The sequence below is a fragment of the Saccoglossus kowalevskii genome, chromosome 17 (genome assembly GCF_978046115.1).
Source record: "Saccoglossus kowalevskii chromosome 17, keSacKowa6.1, whole genome shotgun sequence".
NCBI lineage: Eukaryota > Metazoa > Hemichordata > Enteropneusta > Harrimaniidae > Saccoglossus > Saccoglossus kowalevskii.
In genome coordinates, this window is record NC_140657.1 from 20546745 (window position 1) to 20555921 (window position 9177).

Here is a 9177-nt window from a genome sequence, read left to right on the forward strand (position 1 = left end):
TGTACTGGATTCTTAGTTGTAGTTTCAGCTGGACTATTAAGAGGGTAGTAGTCATCCTCTTTGTACTGAATTCTTAGTTGTAGTTTCACCTGAACTAGTAAGAAGGTGGTAGTCATTCTTTTTGTACTTAATTCTCAGTTGTTAGTTTCACCTGGACTAGTAAGAGGGTGGTAGTCATCCTTTTTGTTTTGAATTCTTAGTTGTTAGTTTCACCTGGACTAGTAAGAGGGTAGTAGTCATCCTCTTTGTACTGAATTCTCAGTTGTTAGTTTCACCTGAACTAGTAAGAGAGTGGTAGTCATCCTCTTTGAACTGGATTCTTAGTTGTAGTTTCACCTGCACTAGTAAGAGGGTGCTGGTCATCCTCTTTGTACTGAATTTTTAGTTGTTAGTTTCAGCTGGACTATTAAGAGGGTGGTAGTCATCCTTTTTGTTTTGAATTCTTAGTTGTTAGTTTCACCTGGACTAGTAAGAGGGTAGTAGTCATCCTCTTTGTACTGAATTCTTAGTTGTTAGTTTCACCTGAACTAGTAAGAGGGTGGTAGTCATCCTCTTTGTACTGGATTCTTAGTTGTAGTTTCACCTGAACTAGTAAGAGGGTGGTAGTCATCCTCTTTGTACTGGATTCTTAGTTGTAGTTTCACCTGAACTAGTAAGAGGGTGCTGGTCATCCTCTTTGTACTGAATTTTTAGTTGTTAGTTTCACCTGAACTAGTTAGAGGGCAGTAGTCATCCTCTTTGTACTGGATTCTTAGTTGTAGTTTGACCTGAACTAGTAAGAGGGTGGTAGTCATCCTCTTTGTATTGCATTCTTAGTTGTTAGTTTCACCTGAACTAGTAAGAGGGTAGTAGTCATCCTCTTTGTACTGAATTCTTAGCTGTCAGTTTCACCTGAACTAGTAAGAAAGTGGTAGTCATCCTCTTTGTACTGAATTCTTTGTTGTTAGTTTCACCTGGACTAGTAAGAGGGTAGTAGTCATTCTCTTTGTACTGGATTCTTAGTTGTAGTTTCACCTGAACTAGTATGAGGGTAGTAGTCATCCTCTTTGTACTGAATTCTTTGTTGTTAGTTTCACCTGGACTAGTAAGAGGGCACTAGTCATCCTCTTTGTACTGGATTCTTAGTTGTACTTTCAGCTGGACTATTAAGAGGGTAGTAGTCATCCTCTTTGTACTGAATTCTTAGTTGTTTGTTTCACCTGAACTAGTAAGAGGGTGGTAGTCATCCTCTTTGTACTGAATTCTTAGCTGTCAGTTTCACCTGAACTAGTAAGAAGGTGGTAGTCATCCTCTTTGTACTGAATTCTCAGTTGTTAGTTTCACCTGGACTAGTAAGAGGGCAGTAGTCATCCTCTTTGTACTGAATTCTTAGTTGTTAGTTTCACCTGAACTAGTAAGAAGGTGGTAGTCATCCTCTTTGTACTGGATTCTTAGTTGTAGTTTCAGCTGGACTATTAAGAGGGTAGTAGTCATCCTCTTTGTACTGAATTCTTTGTTGTTAGTTTCACCTGGACTAGTAAGAGGGCAGTAGTCATCCTCTTTGTACTGAATTCTTAGTTGTTAGTTTCACCTGATCTAGTAAGAGGGTGGTAGTCATCCTCTTTGTACTGAATTCTTAGTTGTTAGTTTCACCTGAACTTGTAAGAGGGTGGTAGTCATCATCTTTGTAATGAAATCGTAGTTGTTAGTTTCACCTGAACTAATAAGAGGGTGGTAGTCATCCTCTTTGTACTGAATTCTTTGTTGTTAGTTTCACCTGAACTAGTAAGAGAGTAGAAGTCGTTCTCTTTGTACTGAATTATTAGTTGTTAATTTCACCTAAACTAGTAAGAGGGTGGTAGCCATCCTCTTTGTACTGAATACTTAGTTGTTAATTTCACCTGAACTAGTAAGAGGGTAGTAGTCATTCTCTTTGTACTGGATTCTTGGTTGTAGTTTCACCTGAACTAGTATGAGGGTAGTAGTCATCCTCTTTGTCCTGAATTCTTTGTTGTTAGTTTCACCTGGACTAGTAAGAGGGCAGTAGTCATCCTCTTTGTACTGGATTCTTAGTTGTACTTTCAGCTGGACTATTAAGAGGGTAGTAGTCATCCTCTTTGTACTGAATTCTTAGTTGTTTGTTTCACCTGAACTGGTAAGAGGGTGGTAGTCATCCTCTTTGTACTGAATTCTTAGCTGTCAGTTTCACCTGAACTAGTAAGAAGGTGGTAGTCATCCTCTTTGTACTGAATTCTCAGTTGTTAGTTTCACCTGGACTAGTAAGAGGGTGGTAGTCATCCTCTTTGTACTGAATTCTTAGCTGTTAGTTTCACCTGAACTAGTAAGAAGGTGGTAATCATCCTCTTTGTACTGGATTCTTAGTTGTTAGTTACACCTGGACTAGTAAGAGGGCAGTAGTCATCCTCTTTGTACTGAATTCTTAGTTGTTAGTTTCACCTGAACTAGTAAGAAGGTGGTAGTCATTCTCTTTGTACTGAATTCTTAGTTGTTAGTTTCACCTGGACTAGTAAGAAGGCAGTAGTCATCCTCTTTGTACTGAATTCTTAGCTGTTAGTTTCACCTGAACTAGTAAGAGGGTGGTAGTCATCCTCTTTGTACTGGATTCTTAGTTGTTAGTTTCACCTGGACTAGTAAGAGGGCAGTAGTCATCCTCTTTGTACTGGATTCTTAGTTGTAGTTTCAGCTGGACTATTAAGAGGGTAGTAGTCATCCTCTTTGTACTGAATTCTTAGTTGTAGTTTCACCTGAACTAGTAAGAAGGTGGTAGTCATTCTTTTTGTACTGAATTCTCAGTTGTTAGTTTCACCTGGACTAGTAAGAGGGTGGTATTCATCCTCTTTGTACTGAATTCTTAGTTGTTAGTTTCACCTGAACTTGTAAGAGGGTGGTAGTCATCATCTTTGTAATGAATTCTTAGTTGTTTGTTTCACCTGAACTTGTAAGAGGGTGGTAGTCATCCTCTTTGTACTGGATTCTTAGTTGTTAGTCTCACCTGAACTAATACGAGGGTGGTAGTCATCCTCTTTGTAATGAATTCTTAGTTGTTAGTTTCACCTGAACTAGTAAGAGAGTAGTAGTCGTTCTCTTTGGACTGAATTCTTTGTTGTTAGTTTCACCTGAACTAGTAAGAGGGTGGTAGCCATCCTCTTTGTACTGAATTCTTAGTTGTTAGTTTCACCTGAACTAGTAAGTAGGTGGTAGTCATTCTCTTTGTACTGAATTCTTAGTTGTAGTTTCACCTGAACTAGTATGAGGGAAGTAGTCATCCTCTTTGTACTGAATTCTTTGTTGTTAGTTTCACCTGGACTAGTAAGAGGGCAGTAGTCATCCTCTTTGTACTGGATTCTTAGTTGTACTTTCAGCTGGACTATTAAGAGGGTAGTAGTCATCCTCTTTGTACTGAATTCTTAGTTGTTTGTTTCACCTGAACTAGTAAGAGGGTAGTAGTCATCCTCTTTGTACTGAATTCTTAGCTGTCAGTTTCACCTGAACTAGTAAGAAGGTGGTAGTCATCCTCTTTGTACTGAATTCTCAGTTGTTAGTTTCACCTGAACTAGTAAGAGGGCAGTAGTCATCCTCTTTGTACTGAATTCTTAGTTGTTAGTTTCACCTGAACTAGTAAGAAGGTGGTAGTCATTCTCTTTGTACTGAATTCTTAGTTGTTAGTTTCACCTGTACTAGTAAGAAGGTGGTAGTCATCCTCTTTGTACTGGATTCTTAGTTGTTAGTTTCACCTGGACTAGTAAGAGGGCAGTAGTCATCCTCTTTGTACTGGATTCTTAGTTGTAGTTTCAGCTGGACTATTAAGAGGGTAGTAGTCATCCTCTTTGTACTGAATTCTTAGCTGTTAGTTTCACCTGAACTAGTAAGAAGGTGGTAGTCATCCTCTTTGTACTGGATTCTTAGTTGTTAGTTTCACCTGGACTAGTAAGAGGGCAGTAGTCATTCTCTTTGTACTGTATTCTTAGTTGCAGTTTCGCCTGAACTAGTAAGAGGGTGGTAGTCATCCTCTTTGTACAGAATTCTTAGTTGTTAGTTTCACCTAAACTAGTAAGAGAGTGGTAGTCTTCCTCTTTGTACTGAATTCTTAGTTGTTAGTTTCACCTGAACTAATAAGAGGGTGGTAGTCATCCTCTTTGTACTGGATTCTTAGTTGTTAGTTTCACCTGAACTTGTTAGAGGGTGGTAGTCATCCTCTTTGTAATGAATTCCTAGTTGTTAGTTTCACCTCAACTAATAAGAGGGTGGTAGTCATCCTCATTGTACTGGATTCTTAGTTGTTAGTTTCACCTGGACATAAGAGGGTGGTAGTCATCCTCTTTGTACTGAATTCTTAGTTGTTAGTTTCACCTGAACTAGTAAGAGGGTGGTAGTCATCCTCTTTGTAATGAATTCTTAGTTGTTAGTTTCACCTGGACTGGTAGGATGGTAGTAGTCATCCTCTTTGTACTGAATTCTTAGTTGTTAGTTTCACCTGATCTAGTAAGAGGGTGGTAGTCATCCTCTTTGTACTGAATTCTTAGTTGTTAGTTTCACCTGAACTTGTAAGAGGGTGGTAGTCATCATCTTTGTAATGAAATCGTAGTTGTTAGTTTCACCTGAACTAATAAGAGGGTGGTAGTCATCCTCTTTGTACTGAATTCTTTGTTGTTAGTTTCACCTGAACTAGTAAGAGAGTAGAAGTCGTTCTCTTTGTACTGAATTATTAGTTGTTAATTTCACCTAAACTGGTAAGAGGGTGGTAGCCATCCTCTTTGTACTGAATACTTAGTTGTTAATTTCACCTGAACTAGTAAGAGGGTGGTAGTCATCCTCTTTGTAATGAATTCTTAGTTGTTAGTTTCACCTGAACTAGTAAGAGAGTAGTAGTCGTTCTCTTTGGACTGAATTCTTTGTTGTTAGTTTCACCTGAACTAGTAAGAGGGTGGTAGCCATCCTCTTTGTACTGAATTCTTAGTTGTTAGTTTCACCTGAACTAGTAAGTAGGTGGTAGTCATTCTCTTTGTACTGAATTCTTAGTTGTAGTTTCACCTGAACTAGTATGAGGGAAGTAGTCATCCTCTTTGTACTGAATTCTTTGTTGTTAGTTTCACCTGGACTAGTAAGAGGGCAGTAGTCATCCTCTTTGTACTGGATTCTTAGTTGTACTTTCAGCTGGACTATTAAGAGGGTAGTAGTCATCCTCTTTGTACTGAATTCTTAGTTGTTTGTTTCACCTGAACTAGTAAGAGGGTAGTAGTCATCCTCTTTGTACTGAATTCTTAGCTGTCAGTTTCACCTGAACTAGTAAGAAGGTGGTAGTCATCCTCTTTGTACTGAATTCTCAGTTGTTAGTTTCACCTGAACTAGTAAGAGGGCAGTAGTCATCCTCTTTGTACTGAATTCTTAGTTGTTAGTTTCACCTGAACTAGTAAGAAGGTGGTAGTCATTCTCTTTGTACTGAATTCTTAGTTGTTAGTTTCACCTGTACTAGTAAGAAGGTGGTAGTCATCCTCTTTGTACTGGATTCTTAGTTGTTAGTTTCACCTGGACTAGTAAGAGGGCAGTAGTCATCCTCTTTGTACTGGATTCTTAGTTGTAGTTTCAGCTGGACTATTAAGAGGGTAGTAGTCATCCTCTTTGTACTGAATTCTTAGTTGTAGTTTCACCTGAACTAGTAAGAAGGTGGTAGTCATTCTTTTTGTACTTAATTCTCAGTTGTTAGTTTCACCTGGACTAGTAAGAGGGTGGTAGTCATCCTTTTTGTTTTGAATTCTTAGTTGTTAGTTTCACCTGGACTAGTAAGAGGGTAGTAGTCATCCTCTTTGTACTGAATTCTCAGTTGTTAGTTTCACCTGAACTAGTAAGAGGGTGGTAGTCATCCTCTTTGAACTGGATTCTTAGTTGTAGTTTCACCTGCACTAGTAAGAGGGTGCTGGTCATCCTCTTTGTACTGAATTTTTAGTTGTTAGTTTCAGCTGGACTATTAAGAGGGTGGTAGTCATCCTTTTTGTTTTGAATTCTTAGTTGTTAGTTTCACCTGGACTAGTAAGAGGGTAGTAGTCATCCTCTTTGTACTGAATTCTTAGTTGTTAGTTTCACCTGAACTAGTAAGAGGGTGGTAGTCATCCTCTTTGTACTGGATTCTTAGTTGTACTTACAGCTGGACTATTAAGAGGGTAGTAGCCATCCTCTTTGTACTGAATTCTTAGTTGTTTGTTTCACCTGAACTAGTAAGAGGGTGGTAGTCATCCTCTTTGTACTGAATTCTTAGCTGTCAGTTTCACCTGAACTAGTAAGAAGGTGGTAGTCATCCTCTTTGTACTGAATTCTCAGTTGTCAGTTTCACCTGGACTAGTGAGAGGGTGGTAGTCATCCTCTTTGTACTGAATTCTTAGCTGTTAGTTTCACCTGAACTAGTAAGAAGGTGGTAATCATCCTCTTTGTACTGGATTCTTAGTTGTTAGTTTCACCTGGACTAGTAAGAGGGCAGTAGTCATCCTCTTTGTACTGAATTCTTAGTTGTTAGTTTCACCTGAACTAGTAAGAAGGTGGTAGTCATTCTCTTTGTACTGAATTCTTAGTTGTTAGTTTCACCTGGACTAGTAAGAAGGCGGTAGTCATCCTCTTTGTACTGAATTCTTAGCTGTTAGTTTCACCTGAACTAGTAAGAAGGTGGTAGTCATCCTCTTTGTACTGGATTCTTAGTTGTTAGTTTCACCTGGACTAGTAAGAGGGCAGTAGTCATTCTCTTTGTACTGTATTCTTAGTTGTAGTTTCAGCTGGACTATTAAGAGGGTAGTAGTCATCATCTTTGTACTGAATTCTTAGTTGTAGTTTCACCTGAACTAGTAAGAAGGTGGTAGTCATTCATTTTGTACTCAATTCTCAGTTGTTAGTTTCACCTGGACTAGTAAGAGGGTGGTAGTCATCATTTTTGTTTTGAATTCTTAGTTGTTAGTTTCACCTGGACTAGAAAGAGGGTAGTAGTCATCCTCTTTGTACTGAATTCTTAGTTGTTAATTTCACCTGAACTAGTAAGAGGGTATTAGTCATTCTCTTTGTACTGGATTCTTAGTTGTAGTTTCACCTGAACTAGTATGAGGGTAGTAGTCATCCTCTTTGTACTGAATTCTTTGTTGTTAGTTTCACCTGGACTAGTAAGAGGGCAGTAGTCATCCTCTTTGTACTGAATTCTTAGTTGTTAGTTTCACCTGAACTAGTAAGAGGGTGGTAGTCATCCTCTTTGTACAGAATTCTTAGTTGTTAGTTTCACCTAAACTAGTAAGAGAGTGCTGGTCATCCTCTTTGTACTGAATTTTTAGTTGTTAGTTTCAGCTAAACTAGTAAGAGAGTGGTAGTCTTCCTCTTTGTACTGAATTCTTAGTTGTTAGTTTCACCTGAACTAATAAGAGGGTGGTAGTCATCCTCTTTGTACTGGATTCTTAGTTGTTAGTTTCACCTGAACTTGTTAGAGGGTGGTAGTCATCCTCTTTGTAATGAATTCCTAGTTGTTAGTTTCACCTCAACTAATAAGAGGGTGGTAGTCATCCTCTTTGTACTGGATTCTTAGTTGTTAGTTTCACCTGGACATAAGAGGGTGGTAGTCATCCTCTTTGTACTGAATTCTTAGTTGTTAGTTTCACCTGAACTTGTAAGAGGGTGGTAGTCATCATCTTTGTAATGACATCGTAGTTGTTAGTTTCACCTGAACTAATAAGAGGGTGGTAGTCATCCTCTTTGTACTGAATTATTTGTTGTTAGTTTCACCTGAACTAGTAAGAGAGTAGTAGTCGTTCTCTTTGTACTGAATTATTAGTTGTTAGTTTCACCTAAACTAGTAAGAGGGTGGTAGCCATCCTCTTTGTACTGAATACTTAGTTGTTAATTTCACCTGAACTAGTAAGAGGGTAGTAGTCATTCTCTTTGTACTGGATTCTTGGTTGTAGTTTCACCTGAACTAGTATGAGGGTAGTAGTCATCCTCTTTGTCCTGAATTCTTTGTTGTTAGTTTCACCTGGACTAGTAAGAGGGCAGTAGTCATCCTCTTTGTACTGGATTCTTAGTTGTACTTTCAGCTGGACTATTAAGAGGGTAGTAGTCATCCTCTTTGTACTGAATTCTTAGTTGTTTGTTTCACCTGAACTAGTAAGAGGGTGGTAGTCATCCTCTTTGTACTGAATTCTTAGCTGTCAGTTTCACCTGAACTAGTAAGAAGGTGGTAGTCATCCTCTTTGTACTGAATTCTCAGTTGTTAGTTTCACCTGGACTAGTAAGAGGGTGGTAGTCATCCTCTTTGTACTGAATTCTTAGCTGTTAGTTTCACCTGAACTAGTAAGAAGGTGGTAATCATCCTCTTTGTACTGGATTCTTAGTTGTTAGTTTCACCTGGACTAGTAAGAGGGCAGTAGTCATCCTCTTTGTACTGAATTCTTAGTTGTTAGTTTCACCTGAACTAGTAAGAAGGTGGTAGTCATTCTCTTTGTACTGAATTCTTAGTTGTTAGTTTCACCTGGACTAGTAAGAAGGCAGTAGTCATCCTCTTTGTACTGAATTCTTAGCTGTTAGTTTCACCTGAACTAGTAAGAGGGTGGTAGTCATCCTCTTTGTACTGGATTCTTAGTTGTTAGTTTCACCTGGACTAGTAAGAGGGCAGTAGTCATCCTCTTTGTACTGGATTCATAGTTGTAGTTTCAGCTGGACTATTAAGAGGGTAGTAGTCATCCTCTTTGTACTGAATTCTTAGTTGTAGTTTCACCTGAACTAGTAAGAAGGTGGTAGTCATTCTTTTTGTACTGAATTCTCAGTTGTTAGTTTCACCTGGACTAGTAAGAGGGTGGTATTCATCCTCTTTGTACTGAATTCTTAGTTGTTAGTTTCACCTGAACTTGTAAGAGGGTGGTAGTCATCATCTTTGTAATGAATTCTTAGTTGTTTGTTTCACCTGAACTTGTAAGAGGGTGGTAGTCATCCTCTTTGTACTGGATTCTTAGTTGTTAGTCTCACCTGAACTAATACGAGGGTGGTAGTCATCCTCTTTGTACTGAATTCTTAGTTGTTAGTTTCACCTGAACTAGTAAGAGAGTAGTAGTCGTTCTCTTTGGACTGAATTCTTTGTTGTTAGTTTCACCTGAACTAGTAAGAGGGTGGTAGCCATCCTCTTTGTACTGAATTCTTAGTTGTTAGTTTCACCTGAAC